General features: G+C 42.4%; 1 long non-coding RNA gene across 7 annotated transcripts in view; it reads right to left on the reverse strand.

The window, feature by feature from the left end:
• LOC142490470 (uncharacterized) overlaps window positions 1-20,160 on the reverse strand; it is a 302,578-nt gene that overhangs the window by 1,699 nt on the left and 280,719 nt on the right. For 5 of the 7 annotated variants that reach the window (XR_012800077.1, XR_012800073.1, XR_012800078.1 and 2 more), the window contains one exon: window positions 18,248-18,337. The exons of 1 other annotated variant lie outside the window; for it this stretch is intronic. This is a non-coding gene — a long non-coding RNA (uncharacterized LOC142490470). Of the gene's footprint in view, window positions 1-8,246; window positions 12,537-18,247; window positions 18,338-20,160 lie in introns of those variants that run through there. One more of the 7 variants, XR_012800075.1, reaches the window with a different exon arrangement.

Consider the following 20,160-nt stretch of genomic DNA (forward strand, 5'->3'; position numbering starts at 1 on the left):
GTAACACTGCAAGGAGTTGACAAAAAATAGGGCGTTTGTACTGTATCCATACTACTGAAAATGATCAGATTCCCTATTGCATGCACTTTTAGCTATTCTCTTCTTGTGCCAAGCCATTGAGATAAGTTTTAGAAATAAAAAAAAAATGCAAATAATAACTGGAAAAAACCTTCTTTGTGATTTAGACCAACATAAAAAAAAGAATCCAATTTAGCACCTTTTTATTGGCCATGAAAATGTATTAGTTAGTGTTTTGCAGTAATTTATGTTGATATACAGAAAAAAATTAAACGTTTGGTAACATTGGGTAAATATGAAGGGAGTCTGTATGATCTGTCAGGTATCTGCAATGCCACATATATTTATTAACAAAAAAACAAAGCTACCGTAATATTGCCTACAGGCATTAAATCGAAGATATTGCTGCTGGTTGAACAAACTGTCAAAGCAAATAAGTACTTAAGAAATCTTCCTCCATCTCCTTACATGTCTCACACTGCATTTAAAGGCTTTTTAATTCTAAACACAAAATTGACACAAACTCAGATTCTTTTTGTACTTGGCCCAAAACTGTAGCATACAATATTTCTTTGATTCGTGCAATTCTATATTTCAGATTTTAAAACTTTATTGTAGAGCAAATTAAAATCTCCCTCTTTTTAAAGTTTTTTTCCCTTTGTGTCACTTTTTTTCTGTTCTCTCTTCAAAACATTTCTGAACTTCTTATTGATATAGATTGACATGGTGCAGGCTCAGCAGAACATAATCAATGGTACTGGGGGCTATCTATAAAGAAGACCTGTGTTTTCAGAATATATTAAGAGCGTGCTGCATTAAAAACAAATGTGTTCACCCAAAATCATTAGCAGCATGTGTTGGTATGTCAATATCCATTTTCTTACATTTGGCGCCTTTTTTTATTAGTATTTGTATTTTGTGCACCATGGTAAACATATGTACATAAATAAAACTAAATAGAGTTCCTAGCACTCAATGAGAAAAATGATCAAAAATACAGGAAACCATGGTAGCATTTTTTTTTTTTTTACATTTTAATAGTGTATATCAAGAAAAAAATGCACTTAATCACACTGGAATCAAAGTGTAGATTGATGCCAATTACAGAAATGCACAGAAATCCATCTATACAGTAATGTAAGTATGTGATAGAGTATACAAGAGGTTAAAAAAACTCTCTCACTTTAGCAGACCAAAAGAACCACACCCCAGCTGGTAGATCTGCTAGCTGATTGGAAAGGGGAGGTTTAAAAGGCAGACAGCAGATTTCTTCCAGGCTGTCATTTTGCCCCTGAACCTGTGAGGAAACAAGTTGCAAAGAGCCTGGCTGAGGGGGAAAGCCTCAACTCCCTTTGGTGTGCATGGAACTATTGTTTTTGTTGCAGATTTATGCCATTTAATTTCATTGCTCTATTCTCTGTGCAGCTACAATCTGCTTCCCTGGTAAGGGAAATAAAGGACTTTTCAATGAAGAAAGTGGTGTGTGAGCTCTTTTCTGACCATACTGACAAAGCTGCTCCGTCACATATGGTGTCCGAAGTGGGCCTCCTCTGGTCAGTATTTAGAACACACCTGAAGTTACCAAAATGGAGATGGAAAAATTGATACAATAGTTGGTGGAAAACCAGGCCGCCCAACAGCAGCGAGAGGCTGAAAAACGGGCTGAACAACAGCAACAATTACAGCTAATACTACAACAACATGCTGCACAGCAGCAGCAACAAGCTGCCCAACAGCATCAACAACAGGCCTCCCAACAGCAGCGAGAGGCTGAAAACCAGGCCGCACAGTAGCAGTTTTTCCTATAGCTAACAGATCACCAGACACAGGCATAAGAGCAGCTGGTACAGCAGATGGGCGCTACAACAAACACTGAGGCCCCACGTCCCGCTTCCCGGAACCCAGGCACTGGAAATCAGAGTCCTGCCATTAGGCTGACGAAAATGGGACCAGATGACTAGACGTAGGCCTACCAAATCACGTTTGAGCGAGTTGTGTTTTTTTCACGGTGGCCCAAGGAAGACCGCCCACTTGGCCCCACAGTTAACAGTAGAAGCACAGGTGGAATATCGAGCCCTTGACAATACCGCAGCACTCGACTATGCCCAAGTCAAGGCTGCAATCCTGAGCCGCATGGCGATAACAGAGGATACCTATCCGCAACGCTTCTGAGAAGAGCGGTATTCCCCAGGTATGCGACCCCAAGTCCTAGCCAAACGTGTACTGGGCTACTGCTGGCGCTGGCTAAAACCAGAGACCCGCAGCTCCATCGAGGTCGCAGATTTAGTCGCCCTAGAAAAGTTTTTGTGGGTTTTACCACTAGGCGGAAGGGAGTGGGTTTGTCGGCATTCGGCCAAGACCCTCCTTGAAGCCTCCAAACTAATGGAGACATTTTTGGGCATGGTCCAAGGGTGGCCATTGGAGGAACCCAGTACATTTGGAAAAGGCAATTTTCCTCCACCAGACAGAGATTCAGGAGCCGAATTGAGGACTCTGGCTGCATTCAATATGGGATATAGCTTGCGCCAACCAGGCCCTACCGGGGGGGGTCAAATGAGGCCCTACAAGAGACTCCAGAAGCCAGAAGGGAGTCGGTGTCCGCCACAGATCCCATAGTGTGGCTTTTCTGTGGTGAGCTGGGTCACATGTCCCGACATTGTCTCCACATGGACTGTAAATTATGCTCACACCTACTTGACCCTGGGGGAGGCAATAGACCCTGCCAGACCTAAATTCCTCATACACTGGCGACACACTTTATTCGAGCTCGGCTAGTCCCACGAATTCGGGTATACCCGGGTGTATTGAGGTTTGTGACTGTTTTCTGCCCGAGTGCATTGAGGTATTTTCCAGGCAGGGATTGAAGCATTTTATTCCCGCTGGCTGCAATACTGCACAGTATATATATATATACTGCATTACAATTCATGAATTTATGCCATCTGGTAGACACGCGAAGCATTGCAGCCTATTAAATCCTAATCATTATCATTTAACAGATCAGCCGCCCGTCAGCCAGGCATGAACCCAGGCTGGGAAGGCAAACGCAACGGGGCTTGTCAGAGGTGAGGAGCGGCGCATTCCAGGTATCTGCCAGGTACATACTGGGTATTTGCTCGAATAAAGTGTGTCGGTGCAGTATCTTTGGAAGTAGTGGGAATTAAGGTGGAGGGGTTGGTGTATTCCCCAGCCTTCCACAGGGTTTTCACCTTTTGAGTTACTTTATGGAAGACAACTAACAGGAATTATGGATTTGATAAAAGAAATGTGGGAAGAACAAATGCCAAGGATAAATAATGTAGTACAGTATGTATTAAAACTAAGAGAAAGATTAGAAAGTCTAGGGGTGTTTGCACAGGAAAATTTGCGAGAGGCACAAATAGCACAAGAAAGGAATTATAATAGAGGTGCTCGCATTAGGGAATTTCAGCCAAGGGATAGGATTTTGCTTCTGCTTCCGACTAGAGTCGAAGTTATTGTCAAAATGGCAAGGACCCTTTGAGGTAGCACGAAAAGTGGGACACGCAGACTATGAAATTGCAGTCAGGGAAAAGAAAAACAATGTCAAAACGGAACCAGGTAAGAAAGTGAAACAGAGAAATTTCCGAATTCCTGAAAAATTAAGGGGAGTAGTAGAAACAAAACTAGAAAACATGCTCAAATTGGGGGTGATAGAAAGGTCACGGTTTTGTATACTGCACCGACACACTTTATTCGAGCAAATACCCAGTATGTACCTGGCAGATACCTGGAATGCGCCGCTCCTCATCTCTGACAAGCCCCGTTGCGTTTGCCTTCCCAGCCTGGGTTCATGCCTGGCTGACGGGCGGCTGATCTGTTAAATGATAATGATTAGGATTTAATAGGCTGCAATGCTTCGCGTGTCTACCAGATGGCATAAATTCATGAATTGTAATGCAGTATATATATATATACTGTGCAGTATTGCAGCCAGCGGGAATAAAATGCTTCAATCCCTGTCTGGAAAATAACCCAATGCACTCGGGCAGAAAACAGTCACAAACCTCAATACACCCGAGTATACCCGAATTCGTGGGACTAGCCGAGCTCGAATAAAGTGTGTCGCCAGTGTAGATTTTAGAAAAGTAAATGCAGTTTCTAAATTTGATGCGTACCCATGTCCAGAGTTGATAAATTGTTGGAGAGGTTGGGTAAGGCCAAGTATATCAGGACATTGGATCTGACCAAGGGATATTGGGAGATCCCTTAAACAGGAAAGTCACAGGAAAAGACAGCTTTTGCCACTCCCTGTAGTCTGTTTCACTTTCAGACCATGCTGTTTGGATTGCATGGGGCTCCCCCTACCTCCCAGAGGTTAATGGATCAGATATTGTTACCCTTTAACAAATCTGCAGCAGCCTACCTTGATGATGTAGTCATTTATTCCACAGATTGGGAAACACATTTGGCTAAAGTGTCGGCAGTACTAAGGTCCCTTAGAAACGCAGGTCTGACTGCCAATCCAGCAAAATGCTCAATAGGAACAAGTGAAAAAAGTACCTTGGCTATATACTTGGCAATGGACAAATAAAGCCTGTCTGCAGCAAGGTGCATGCGTTGATGGATTATCCAGTACGAACAACAAAAAAGCAGGTGAGAACTTTCCTGGGCTTAGCAGGGTATTATAGGAATTTCATACCAAATTTTTCCACAGTCCCTGCCCCCCTCACCAATCTAATAAGAAAAGTGGCATCCAATAAAGTCCAGTGGACAGTACAATGGGAGGAGGTGTTTCAGGGAGTGAAAAGGATACTTTGTTCAGAGCTAGTTTTAGAGTGTCCATACTTTGAGAAGCCCTTCATTCTTCATACAGATGGCTCCTAAACCTATTTCTGAGGTGTCTTGTCTCAGGAGGTAGAGAGGGAAGAGTGTCCGGTCCTATACCTTAGTAGAAAGCTCTTAAAAAGTGAATAGGCCTTCCTGGTAATAGAGTGTTTTCCTGTATGCTTAAAACTTTAGACCCCAATTGATCATTGGCTTTCTATTATATTTAAGATAGATTTATCTGTATCCGAAGCATTGTTTAATTCCCATACAGTATTAGCCTTTACAACCTATATTGGGAAGCTTTCCATTAGTTCACCATCATTTCTGTGATATATTTTCTCCCATTAGGCATTAGACAGTGAGGCATTTAAAGTGAGCTTTTTAAGTGATAAATACAGTTAGACTATAGTTAATATACTCACTTTCTTCATGCAAGACCAATAACCTCAGCTGATATGACATGGATCTAATTGCATTCTCTTCACAGGTATGTTCCTGATGTGCAAATCCTGTGTAAAAGACAGACTGACTCTGGCCTTGTAGAATTTATATAAGTATGTTCCTGATGTGCAAATCCTGTGTAAAAGACAGACTGACTCTGGCCTTGTAGAATTGATATAAGTTAGTATGTTTGAATTTAAAAAGTGTTTTTTTTCCCTCTTAACTCTGTGCTGTTAATTGACCAACTGGAACAAGCTGATTTATTGGGGAGGGGGAGGGTCATGTGACTGCTTTATTTGTATAATACCAACACCTTTCCTGCATCTTTGCAGGAACTGCATTAGGCATTAGACAGTGAGGCATTTAAAGTGAGCTTTTTAAGTGATAAATACAGTTAGACTATAGTTTGACTAGAGGTGACTGGGGACTGGATCTACTGCAAGCTCTTTACTCAAGACAACAAACAGTAAGCTATTCAGATCACACTATGACCCCAAGCTTGCTAACCTGCCTAGTTCAACCCCCACCCCTTTACAACTTATTTACTGCAGTCTCTCCCAAAACTGACTGCACAATACACTGAAACCCTGACCTGACTCTAGCATTGCAATACAGCTAAACATTTGACAAGGATCAGGCACACACCTGCTGTTTAGTCTGCTCACACTCACTCTGCTCACAACAGCTCCTTGCAGCACTGCCTACCTCTGGCATCATGAACCTGCTATGTATTTTAACTTTTTTCTTTCTCCTGGCCTCATGGAGATGTTACTCCCTCTACCCACTACAAACTCCTCCATCCTGGCCCACACCCAACATCACCATACACCCTGGACTACTCAGAAGCCTTGCACTATCTACTGAATGTTGGTGGAGAACTCTAAAAACCACCTATCACAACTCATTTCCCAACCCACACGGATAAACCTGAAATCGCATAACCATTCCTTGCTAGACTGGATTCTCTCCTCAAACCCCAGCAGAATCCAATCCTCTGGCATCCTTCCTGATATTTTCAGTGACCATGCAATAGTGTACTGTGTAAGAAAAATTAAACCGCCCCATTCAAGCCCTAAAGTTCTCCTCACTAGAACATTTAAAAACTTTAACCCACAACAGTTTCTGGATGACCTTACCAACTGCCCATGGCACAGAATCAATTTAATTCCCGACCCTGATTCTGCGCTCGACTATTTCCAATCCGAGTTCTTAAAACTCTGCGATACCCATGCTCCACTACGCAAAATAAGGGTACGGGGGGGGCACCTTCCATGGGTTACACCTGACCTTATAGCACTCTAGCAGTTCAGGGATGCCTTGTGGAAAAGCTACAAAATAACTGGCACTACCAAGGATCTCAATCACTACAGATGCATGCGGAACATGTGCACAAGGCAAACAAGGCATGCAAAAGCACAATATTACTCTGACAATCTCCACCAGAATACATCAAACCCAGCTAACTTCTGGAAGTTTATCAACAACATATTCCAGCCTCCTAACCATCAACAACCAAGTAACATCACTAAGGGGGATATTACTCTGACAAACCCCACTGACATTGCAAATGCATTCAATGATTACTTTGTGGGGTGTGCCACTAACTTATTAGCGAAACGCAGCCCAAACCACAAACCTGAATCTCATCCTGGGAGTACCCCTACAGTCCCACCCCCTCCCAACACTGCCCACAATTTTCAATTTGGCCAAGTACCTGAAGAGGAGATTATACTATCAAACTAAAACTAAGCAGCCAATGTGGACCCGACTTACTACAATCTAGGTTCCTACGACTTGGTGCCCCAGCCATTGCCAAACCAATTGCGTCCATAGTCAACTCTATCCTGTCTGCAGGCCATATCCCTAAGACCTGGAAAACTGCCAGAGTTGTCCCAATCTTCAAAAGTGGGGACAAAAACACTGTCTCAAACTACAGGCCAATCTACCTTCTCCCAATTCTATCCAAAGTCATGGAAAAATGTGTCCACTCCCAATTAAGCAATTTCTATACCAAGACAAATTTCCCTAGCCAATTCCAATCTGGCTTTCGTCCCAAACACTCCACCGTAACTACCCTGCTAAAAGTTTGCAATGAAATCCAGTGTGGAATGGAACGGGGACAACTCACTGGTGCAGTATTCCTAGATTTTGCAAAGGCTTTTGACACAGTTGATCATGCTATCCTGCTTAACAAACTCCAGAGCTCTGGAATAGGGAAACATGCTTTAAACTGGTTTCAGTCCTACCTATCGGGAAGATCCCAACATGTGTCCATCTCAGGCTCTAACTCCAACCCCCTGGATATCACCTGTGGTGTCCCGCAAGGCTCTGTTCTGGGGCCCCTACTCTTCTCAGTGTTCATTAATGATCTTCCCACAGCTTGTAAGGAAGCCTCAATACACATGTATGCAGATGACACAATTCTATATGCACACAGCCATAGCCTCTCTGACCTTCAACACATACTTCAGTCTGACTTTTTGAGACTCGAAAACTGGATTTCCCAAAACAAACTGTTTTTAAACACTGACAAGAATGTAACAATGGTATTTGGGACCAAGACTAAATTTGTAAAGCTTTCAGTGACTGAGCTCCTGATTAGAACCAACGCTAACACCACCCTAACACCTGTCACTTGTTTTAAATACCTGGGCTTATGGTTTGACTCCCACTTAACATTCGGGATGCACATTGATACCCTGACAACCAAGACCTATGCCAAACTAGGGGTACTTTACAGGAACAAATCCTCCCTAAGTCTCCTGGTCAGAAAGCGTATCGCACAGCAGATGCTAATGCCAATTATTGACTATGGAGACATAGTATATGGCTCGGCTCCTCAAACCCACCTTAGCAAACTTGACACCCTCTACAATTCAATTTGTCGTTTTGTTCTCCAATGCAACTACAACACACATCACTGCGAAATGCTCAAAGAACTAGATTGGTCATCACTAGAGTCTAGGCGCAAAGTTCACCTTTCCTGTCTCACCCTCAAATACTTTCTGGGCAAGCTACCCAGCTACCTGAACAAGCTCCTCACCCCTACCACTTGCAGCACTTATCACCTGAGATCAGACTCCAAAAGACTATTCATGGTCCCAAGGCTCAACAAAGTATCCGGACGTTCCTCCTTCTCCTTCCGTGCACCCCAAAACTGGAACAACCTACCAGAGACTCTCACATCCACCACCAGTTTAAGTTCTTTCAAATCTCAGGCTGTCTCACATTTTAATCTGGTTTGTAACTGCTTCATACGCTCATAATATATATTTTCTTTAACTGTGCACTCAATGTCTTGTATATAATGTATACCCTGTTCATTTATGTAACTGTACTTGTAACCATGTATTATTTGTTTTACTCTGTGCCCAAAACATACTTGAAAACGAGAGGTAACTCTCAATGTATTACTTCCTGGTAAAATATTTTATAAATAAATAAATACATTTCCCCTGAGCCTGCCACCCTCACGCTTCAAAACATGGTCTCTTCTCTTTCTCTGAAATATAAATTAAACCCTAAATTGTATTTAAAAACTTTTCAGCATTTCCCCCTTCTTCCATCTCTCCCTTGCAGATATTAAGGTCCTTCAGTCTTACCTAATAGATTTTATGATAAAGACCATACACTTTTTGTGTTGTGTTAATTTATTCAGCGTGTTCTTCTCGAGATCCTGTCTCCAGACTGTAATGTAGGTAAGGTCTGAACAGCAGTGAAGGCAAGTATTGTTGGGGTCACGGGCTGAGGTCGATGGCAGTCAGGGGTCACAGGTAGGATTTGGTGGCAGGCAGCAAGCAGGATCTTCGGGGTCCAGGCAGGGGTCGGCAACAGGAAGGCAGGAGCATGAATTGGGCAGGGGAGCAGGAACTGCGACCAGGGACTCACAAGCAGGAAACAGACAGGGGACAAACCAGTACATAGGCAAGGACTTTTAATAAGTATCAAGACTCTACAAGGAACCGAAGCAGAAGCATGGGCATGAACATTAGCATAATTAGTTAGAACACAAAAGAAAGGCAAGGGAGGAACAGGAAACAGGAAACTATAAGGACAGAGGACAGGAGCTCCAAGAGGAGACAGACAGACAGAAGAACCGCAGAGCAGACAGAAACAGCAGCGCAACCGGTGGACAGACAAGGAACAGAAGGGGAGCGGGGGAACTAGGAAGTCTCTGACTCTACGCCCCCTCTCAATAGCATCTTCTGGACGATCCTCCAGGCTCTTCAGGGAGACATTGGTAAAAGCAGACTCAGGGTGGCCCACCTCTAGTGGTTTGATAGGAAAAGTACTTGTCCCCATAGTGACGGCACAGGAACCAGAAACCGGTCTATCAGGCTATTCATAACAATCAGTGAGGGCATTGAGTCCACTTTCCGTGGTCTCCTTTTGTGACCAACTTATCTCTTTTAGTTTTGGAATCTTTCTCCAACTTCATCTTTTCAGACTCCAATTTAGCACTAAATGTCTCTTCCCTGTAAACCCTTGCTCAAGTCTTGCAAAGCTTCTGCCAGCTTGCTTTTGAATTCTGTCTGATGTCCGGAATCTATTTCTACTGTCCTAGTCTCGTGCCTTTTCGTGCTATCACCTAAAGAGCATTTAAGACCAGCTATTTGAGTTTTCAGCTCTTGAAGCTGTCCTTCTGCATTTCTTTTGCCAGTCAATGCAGTTGCCAGTTCAGCTTCTTGGAGTTGAGTCGCGATTCCACATCTCCCAGCTGACTCAGAGCAAGGCTTACATCTGTTTCCTTTTCTTTATTTCTGACCTGCAGGTGCCGGTGCTCCTCCCGAACCTTGTCCAGCTCCAGCTGCAGCCGGGCCCTCTCACTGGCTGTCTGGTCCAGCAATTCTCTGGCATCGGCCATTGTGGCCTCATAGTGCAGTGTCAGGCTGGCCACTTGCCAGATGGACACCTCCTCCCTCTCTTCCTTTTTGGCGAGCTGTCTCTTGAGCTCAGTGATCTGTGCCTGCAGAGCTGTGAGTTGCTGGTATGTGTGTTCAGCTGCCAGCTTTCAGCTGCCCTGTTTCTTGAATGCATCCTGAAATTCTCCTCTCAGGGCCTTAATCTCTTCACTGTGCTCCCTCTGAGCTGGCTTCCACACCTCCTTCATTACGTTTTGGAGCTCTGACAATTCCTTCACTAGGGTCCCAGCAGCTTGCCTTTTCCAGGTTTCTTTCTCCTGGGTGTACTGACTGTTGGGGATGGAGCAGTGTCTCTACTCCTCTAGCTCTTGATTCCGTTTCTGGACCACCATGTGCTCCCTCTCATAAAGTGTTACCTGGCCTCTAAGCCCCTCCTCAAGCAAAGCTCTTGTTATGCTCAGTGTGGCCTTCAGATCCTCATGCTACTCTCGGGGACACACTGGGTATTCAAATGCTCCTGCAGCATTTTTACTTCATTAGCAGTCTGGATACTTTCTTCCTGCAGAACTCGCTGCTTCTCCTCAGCATTCACCTGTTTCTCCTTAGCGTCCTGCAGACTCGCCCACAGTTCTTGCAGTTGCCTCTACAGCATGTTCTCTGCTTATGTGCAGCACTCTCTCTGCATTCTGAAGTGTTGCTTGCCTGTACATCTAACTTTTCCTGGGTCAATTGTTTCTTCTCCTCTTCTAATTCATGGAATCTTTTATCTCCTTCAGTAACTCGGACATAGAGATTCTTGCACTCTTGGGTTACAGTTTCAAACCCACTATTGAACCCTTCAAAGATCTCTATCATTGAATGTAGCTCTGGGTTGAAGTGGTAACTCCTCTCCTTAGAGGCTTCCAGCTCTGTACTAACCTGTGAACTTCCATCTGGGAGGTTTCCAGTGCTGTGCCAACGTGATCAATGAAACTGTGGTCCTGGGCAGAATCAGTGTATGCCTTCTCCAGTTTACTTGACAAGATGAACCTGTCACTCTCCAACTGATCCTTTTCTTTCTTCTGGAGTACACACTTAGCAATTGCTGTGGACGGACACTTTTGTAGTGCAGCCTTGGCCTCTTGCTCTTTATCAAGTCGTCCATAGAGGCAATCAATCTCATCCCATGCAGATTGAAGTGCCTGAGTTAAGGCATCTTTACCTTGGTTTAAGGTTTCCTTTTTCTTTTCCACTACCCCTGGAAAGATTCTATGAGTTTGAAGCATATCTCTGTTCCCTTCTAATGCAGGTTTTCCTGAGTTTAAAGGGTTATCCTTAATTCCTTCTGCAGTTTCCACTATAATTGAACAGCCTCGCTTCTTTTTCTCTCTCTTTGCCTTGAGAAACTCTGAAGAATCAGTTGTACTGCGTTATTTATTGCTCAAGACTGTTTTCAAAGTGGGAGCCATAGCTTCAGACATGGGGAACCCAAACTTCCCAAGAAAAACAGTAAAGTGGAAATGTGTGTTTAAAGCAGAAGCATAGGAATGAACAACATAAATAGACATAAACAGGGAGACAAAAAGATAGAATAGCTGACTTTTAGATTTGATACCTTAGCAAAAGTGATACAAATATCATAATTGCAGGGGGAACCATAGACAGAGAAACTTGCAGTTACATCTGAAAATGTAGAATCAGGCATAGGAATTTCACAGATTGCGAGAAACTAAAGACAGAGGAACTTGTCGTTAGATCTGAAACTTTTAGAATGAAGCCTAGAAATGTCACAGATTGCAGGACAAATTACAGCGTACAGCAAAAACAATGGGAGCACTTTTGTCTTTTGGAAATGGACCCTGAGAACCAGCAGTGCTTATACCCAAGCAAAGAAATCAAAAGCAAGTCTGTTTTTAGAAATACAAGTTTGAAAATCTGTAGTGGCCCACCCGGAAATGAAGAGAGAGACAAGCCTTGTCCAGGGAATGAAAGTCTGTGAGTCTGAACTGGGGACACCATGTACTGTAGAAAAATGCAAGGTTATTTTTATATGGGAATTCTTCTCAGGGAGAAAATGCACAACAAATCCTGCAGTACACTTTGCCGCAAAAAAGAAACCTTCAAGATCCCAAACGGGGTTCCAAAAACCAAAACAAAAGTACTTATCTTCCTCCAATACAAGTGGAGGGAGTCTGCTGAAGCAGGAAAGCAGAGAATTCTTTCTGGCGAGGTCCATAGATGGCCTTTGTTTTCTGTCATGGGGACTCCAGGAGGAAGTAGGACCTCAATGGCCGGAAGAGCAGGGAAGGCAAGGAGTGTTGGGGTCACGGACTGAGGTAAATGGCAGGCGGCAACCAGGATCGTCAGGGTCACAGACAAGGTTCGTGGCAGGCAGCAAGCAGAATCGTCGGGATCCAGGCAGGGGTTACAGGAAGGCAGGAGCATGAACTGGGCAGGGGAGCAGGAAATGGGACCAGGAACTCACAAGCAGGAAACAGAAAGGAGACAAGCCAGTACATAGGCAAAACCATTAATTAGTATCACAACTCCACAAGGAGCAGAAGCAGAAGCATGTTTGTTCCGGACTCCCCCACCCCCGTGGATGACTCCCAACAGAGATTTCTCTCCAATGTGTGTTTGTTTTAATATCCTGTAAGTGCAATTCCTTGGGGCTGCTTGTTCTATTAAATGCACGTTAATTTTATACAGTTACATGCTATGGAGCCTGCGCTTCTTTTAGTTTTTTGTATATATATATATATATATATATATATATATCTGTACCGTGTTAGCCAAGCTTAATAATAAAAAACGAATAGACGATACCGTTCTGTAGCTAACGAAATGCTTTTACTTGTGCGAGCTTTCAAGATACACTGATCTCTTCTTTCCGCCACCGGTATCGTCTATTCGTTTTTGATTATATAATGGAAATATTACTGTGTGCTCATTAGCACGTCTTAGGTCTGCAACCCTGCCTTTCACCATTATCACACAGCATACAGTGCTTCCACTGCAGCAAGGGATTCTGGGAAATTACATGCAAATGAGTACACTGTGCACCTTTTGCTTCAAAACCATATGATACGGTCCCCTATAAGCTTATGCTTGCTGCATATATATATATATATATAAACGGAAATAGCCGTGTTAGCCCAGTTGCGATAGTGCAGAATGAATGAGTTCTTCAGTATTAGGTGATACCTTTTTTATTTGGACTAACAACTTATGTCATAGGACAAGCTTTCGAGAGTTCTCCTCTCTTCCTTAGGTCGTCAATACTGATTAACAAAGGAATATGGCTAAAATAGTGTAAGGGAGAGCAGGAAGAAAAAAACAAAAAACAAAACAAAGAGACAACAGATATGTACTGTAGATAAGGTAGTGTGATAAAGGGTTTGAAGCCATGGAAGGGTGACAAGGCACAGCATGGAGGGGGAGGGGAATGCTGGGGGGGGGGAAGAAGGTGTTGATAAGAAGACAGGCAGGCAGGATGATTGCGAACAATTCAGATAGTGTGTGAGAAACCCCATATCCATATTAGGTCCCTTTGTTTTGGTGTCAAAGAGTTTTATCATTCTGAGTTCAAATGTTTTCCGTTCTTTGGTGCGTTTAAACATTCCATTGAGGATTTTGATTTTTAAATCCTTTATGGAATGATCTGGTTGTGAGAAATGATGTCTCACTGGTGAGCAGTATCTTCCTTCGTCATGGAAGCGTGACTGTGTATATTCATTCTGCCTTGAAGTATTTGTCTGGTTTCCCCAATGTAGCATCCATTTGTTGCATTGAATCATATATACAACATTCCTGGATGTGCAGCAGTATGATTCTTTAACATTGAATGTTCCATGGTTGTGACTGGCTGTGAGATCATGGCATATATGTTTGCAGAGTTTGCAACATGTGTTGTTGCACGGTTTTGTGCCATTATCAGTGTCTTTAAGTTCGTTGTGAAGTTTTCTGTTGACTAATTTCTGTTTGAGGTTTGGTGGTTGTCGGTACGCAAGAATGGGAGGTTTGGGAAAGATTCCTTTTAATGTCAAATCCTCTGCCAGCATGGGTTGCAGATCTTTGATTATTTATATATTTATATATTATATATACTCCCTAGGGTAGGGTTGTATGTGGCCACTAGTGGTATGCGTGTGGTAGGTTCTTTCTGTCTGTATTGTAGCAGGTGTTCTCGTGGGGCTTTTAGTACAGATGTAATAGTTTGGCAATAATCTTTGGTTTGTATCCTTTCTGTCTGAACAATTCCGCCTGGGTTGTGAGATGCCAGTTTCTGTCTTCAGTGTCTGGGTATATGTGGTGGTATTTGATAGCCTGACTGTGTATGATGCCTTTTTTGGTATGTGGGATGGAAGCTGGAGTTGTGGCGGTAACTGCATCTGTCTGTTGGTTTCTTGTATACAGATGTGTGTAGTTTGCCATTTTTCAGTGTTACTGTTGTATCTAGAAAGTTTACTACTAGGTTTGTAGGTTTGCCGAATAATCAATTTTGAGTTTAATTGATAGATGGAATAAGTTCAGGGACTCGTGGGATTGTTTTAGGTTTCCTTCACCATCTGTCCATATTATAAACACTTCTTATCCACACCTTCTCCCCCCTCCCCCCCCCCCCAGCATCCCCCTCCATGCTGTGCCTTGTCACCCTTCCATGGCCTCAAACACTTTATCACACTACCTTATCTACAGTACACAATACACAGCACCAATGTACTAATATAAAGAAATAGATATATAAAAGGGGTAATTGTCCATGTCAATAAGGAACAAAATCACTGTTACTGAATTGCATCCAAAAGATAATAATTCAGGAAAATGGAGAAGAGACAGCAGTCCAGGAATGAATACCTGTGGACTGAGCCCTGTGGACAGTTAAGTATTATACCACAAAGCAGTCCATTGGTGTCCACACTGTGTACACAGATTAAATAAGTACTCATCCAGATCCTGTGTAGTGGTGATCTATGATAAATCATTCATCTGACTGCAGCAACATACACATCCACCAGGTCCTGGAGGTAAACCAAACACTGATGGAGCACAGTAACATTTCTCCCTTCAATAGTGCAGCAGCAGAAAGCAGTGGGGGATTAGTTTCATGCAAGTCCCCAAACTTCAGTGGAAACAGCAGGCATGAGGGGGTGCCTCAGATGACATAAAGACAGAGCCGCCCCAACGTTCGTTTAATTTAGTACAATGCTTCTTCTGGGGGCTTAAAGAGAGGAGGGCTCATCCAGGTATTTAAACCTGTTCCTCCTTGAAATTACACCAATAAGTGGGGAGGGGGAAGAGCAGCTGATTCAGGGTAGGATCTAATCAAGAGAGGGCTATTACTAATTGTGAGTTACCATACAAAAAGACACTATGGGGCCGATGCAGTAACTTGCGAGAAGGCTGAATTTGGCTGTTTTATTGCGAGATTGGCATGTAGTATGCAGTTGATGGCGGTATGTGTGCGAGTTACCTGAAAAACGGCATATGCAATTGTTGCCGGAAATCAAGCGCTGGCGGGGTGGCGAGAATGGCTATTTCGCCATATTAAGCAGCACGCAGAATGCAGTAGATGCCGAGTAAGATCTCGGGGGTGCGCGGGAGAAACTCCTTGCGAGAAAAGCGCCAAAAAGCTGCGGCACCAACAAGCAGGCGAGAGCCGAAAATTTCAGCTGCTAGTGACATTGTTGTGTCATTGTACTGTTGGGCAGCGCAGCTTCAATTGTATTACATGTCATTCAGAACCTGTTACATGTGTTGTTTATAATAAAATACATTATCAATGTTAGCCAAAGGTATCTGTCTTGTGAATGACAAGAAGCAGGTATGTTCCTAAAACTATCTATTGAGGGACAGCGCTGTGAAAGCCTTGCTAATGTCACTAGCAGCAAGAAACACACTGCTGTGAGTAACAGAATGTAAGGTCAAACTATCATGAGGTGATTTTTTCATGTTCAAAAGTTGCCGCCAAATTCTTCTTCAATACAGATGCATGAAGTGATTCCCCACTTGCTGCATGCACGGGTTACAGTACACACAGCAACTCACTGAAATGTTAGCTTTGCAACAGAGTCCAACACACAGACACAAATGTACATGAAATGTCACAAGACACATGCACACATGTATCACCTCTTCACGTGTCAAAGAACAGAAGACACAACTGTAGCACTGCACCAGGTATGTTTCCAAAAGTATCTAATTAGGGACAGCAGTAAAAGGTTTGCTAATGTCAGTAACAGCAAGACAGTCACTACTGTGAGTAACTGAAAGCTTTAAGCAAGAAGGAGGTTTTTTTTATTTATGTGCAGAGGTTGACACCACATTCAAGTGAAATACGGATACATGCCGTCATCCGCCACTGACTGCAGGAACTCGCAACATGTGCAACTCACCATTGTATCTCACAATCTCTATTTACTGCATTTAGCGGCAAATTCCCGCCAAACACAGGAGATTTAAGCGCGCTGCCGACACACACATATCGCAAGTTACTGCATCGGCCCCTATATGTTTATTAAACATCCCTGGCAGCCTGTATTTGGCATAACAGTTGTAAATGTCACAAGATAATATAATTTAACCATACTAAAGTTGTAGTTATGTTACGTAAAGGCTAAGTCAGTCAATCTATGTTGTAGAACATGTCCCTATCAGTTAGAGACAATACTAGATAAAATGATGGGAATTTTTTTTAAATCAAAAGAGTCCCACAGTATAAATGAGCTAAACAGTAATTTACATGACTATATCAGCATCACTGCTGAAATGTTAGTGTGATAAAAAGCAACATACTGTATGTATATATTTATGATGAAACTTTGAAGAAACTACATCAGAATAATAACAGACAGTTAATTGAGATCTTTCAAACACATCCAGTATACGTATACTTTACAGACATACACAATTGCAGAGGATACCAGTGTAAGGCTGCGCTTATAGTGCTGGCGATGTCACACTGCGGTCGCTGGAAAATCAAATTGACTTGACTTCCAGCGATCGCGACCAAACCGTCGCACATGCAACGGTGGCAATACATTTGTTTTGCAGCGACGCTGCATTACCGGCACATATAAGCGCAGCCTAACACAGATAAAGCAATCTACATTCTAAACCTAATAGTAGAAGTAAAGGGATAAAATAGGGGAGATAGGGCATGAATAATTCATAAGAATCGTAAAAAACTGCAAAGATATTAGCTACAGAAACATGGTAAATCCCATATATTCATTCTACATTCACATTGTAGCAAAGTGTGTGTATATATATATATATATATATATATATATATATATATATATATATATATATATATAATTAAAACAAAAAACAAAGAGAAGCGCAGGCACCATAGTGTTATACTGTATAAAAAATAGAGTCCATTTAATAAGACACGCGGTCCATAGGAATTGCGCTTACAAGATTTTAAAAAACAATAAGCATGTGAGAGAATAATCTCTAAGGGGTTCGTCAGCTGGGTAGGAGGGGTCTCCTCTGCCTGAGTAGATTACAGCCGTTGGAGCTCCTGACACACAACCGCTGTGCTGTATAGATCAGCCTGATAATCCGCATGCAGTTTTCAGTCCTCCAGTCAATGGAGGTTCCGGCTGCTAGCCGCGTGTGCAGCGTGAATAACAGAGCTCCACACAGGCAAAAGGCACCTCCTCTCACCGTCGTGCGCGCTGACGTCACCTCCTTGTCCCAACTAGTTTTGTCACTACCACTGTGGTGCCTGTGCTTCTCTTTGTTTTGTTTCTGTAGGTATTCTGTGGGTGGCTATACCACATCAAAGGAGCTGCATGAGCCATTAGATATTTGGGGTCTGGACACCATCCTAAGTTTATACATATCCTCAGTGTACCTGATGGACTACACCTGTGTGAATTTTTGAGTGACTTTTTTATGATTTATGAACACTATTTTTTTTATAAATAGTAATAACACTATTAGCTATTAATAGCACTAGTTTATATATCACTATTATTATAATGAAGTATTCACTTAATCTTTATTGATTTAAGCACGTTAATTATTAAGCGCTACTGTTTGTTTATGTGTTTTGTTATATATATATATATACACACAGGGCCCAACAAATTGGGGAAAAACCCACTCGCCCCCCACCCCACCCCCACCCCCCTTTTCATGACTCTTACCGGCTGCGGGGTACAATGGCATGGTTCAGCCTTCTCTGTCTTCTCCCTTGCAAATTGACATATGACGCCACATGGCCATTTTAACTGGAGCTGCAGGGGGGGAGGAAATCAAATTGAAGAGGAACATGGGGAAGGCCGGGAGACGCTGCCGCAGGTACGCACTCAACAGCAGTCAAAATGCACTCACCCGTGGCGATTGGGCAAGTGCATATGTTGAGCCCTGTATATAACTTAAAAGTCAAGGTATATCTGCTCTGCAAGGTACTGTGCATCTGCGGAGATATATATATATATATATTTCCCACCTCTGATGAATGGCCTCTTCCAGGGTCTATAGCTAGTAGAGAATCCCACAGGGGGTGATTCAGAGTGACCTATTGGTGAGTACAGAGAGTAGGTGGGAAGGGGGGGGGGGGGATAGGTGTATCTGTAGTTAATATCCTATCATTATTTCTCCTGATATCCCAAATCCTGTATCCCCTTAGTGATAAGGCATCTGTGTAGTCCTAGTGTTTAAAATAGGTAGGAATTTGTACAGAATGTTGGGGTATGAGGCAAGGGGAAAAGAGATCTGATTGCTGCTATTTGAAGTCTAGCCAGGATGGCTCCGCATAGCCTGTAAAGTGTGAGGACTCTTGTAGTTGGGATAGGAGGACACAGAAAGCCCAAGTACTGAGAGTAGTTTAAACTATATATACCTCTTATCTCGACCCCCGTGAGTCTCGAGCGCAGATCTAAGCAGTATTTTCCCTGACCGTATCTCTCCCTGCCTCGTGGCAGACTTCCTTGGCACATCACGCGTCACAGTATATTGCAATACTGTGACAGCGAACAGATATAATAGCCCGACACCCAAGTGAACATAGAATTTAAAAGCCAAGGTATTTCTGCAAGGTACTGTTCACCTTTGACCCGATGCACGTTTCTGAATAACCAATCGGCTTCTTCAGACATTTCTTTTAAATGTTAATCCTTTTATTTTATTTATCCGGGCTTTTTACATTAGCAATCCATGACAGATTGTACTGGATACATGCTCGAGGAAACAGAATATGCTTAATTAGTGCTGGAGGCACTAGAATTAAATTTTTGTCAAATGTAAGACTTTTTTACTCTTCATAACCACTTTGGTCTTACTGATCATTGTTCTTAATTTCATTCCCATGAACAACAAAACCCTGCATATACAGTACAGTACTTAATAAAGACCTTGTTGCAATGATACTCACATATACATGCAAGCATTCACAGGGGCCCGAGAGTATATTCATGCACACCAAAGCTATAAAATTCTCTACAAATATTTTTAAAATATATATATATTTTTATATATTTATATGTATACATTTATATCTTCCTTAATTATTCAATTTACATTCGAAATATTTTGTACACACTTCTGCCCACAATAAAAAAAATTGTCTACAACAAATGCCAAAACATTATGTTACATAAAAATAATGTAGTATTTCTTCAATGAAGAGAATATTTTAAAATGAATTATACTGTGCTTTTTTTTGTTTGTTTTGTTATCACAAATTTGGGGACCTGAATGCATACCTTGACAAATAGAGATTACTCCGCAACTAAACAACAAATTGAGTGGTCTCGTATGCAGAGAAATTTCAATTGCCTTCTTTTTCTTCAAGTAAATATTCAAGTGGTAAAGAAGTTAACAACTGTTCAGTTAACAACCTGTTCAGGGTGCTTGGTGAGTAATATTGACTCAAATAGCATTTTAAGGAAGTATAGCTCAAACCCTTTATAACGCTGTGTTTGGGGTCCAAAAAATTACATTGCGTTATAAATAATGTACAGTTGAACGCATTGTACAATAAAGTATTTAAGATACCAATAATCGTGTTGTAAAGTATTCATACATACAAAAATTGGGAGCCACGCTTGCTTTGCGT

Source organism: Ascaphus truei, chromosome 1 (assembly GCF_040206685.1).
Source record: "Ascaphus truei isolate aAscTru1 chromosome 1, aAscTru1.hap1, whole genome shotgun sequence".
Taxonomy (NCBI): Eukaryota; Metazoa; Chordata; class Amphibia; order Anura; family Ascaphidae; genus Ascaphus; species Ascaphus truei.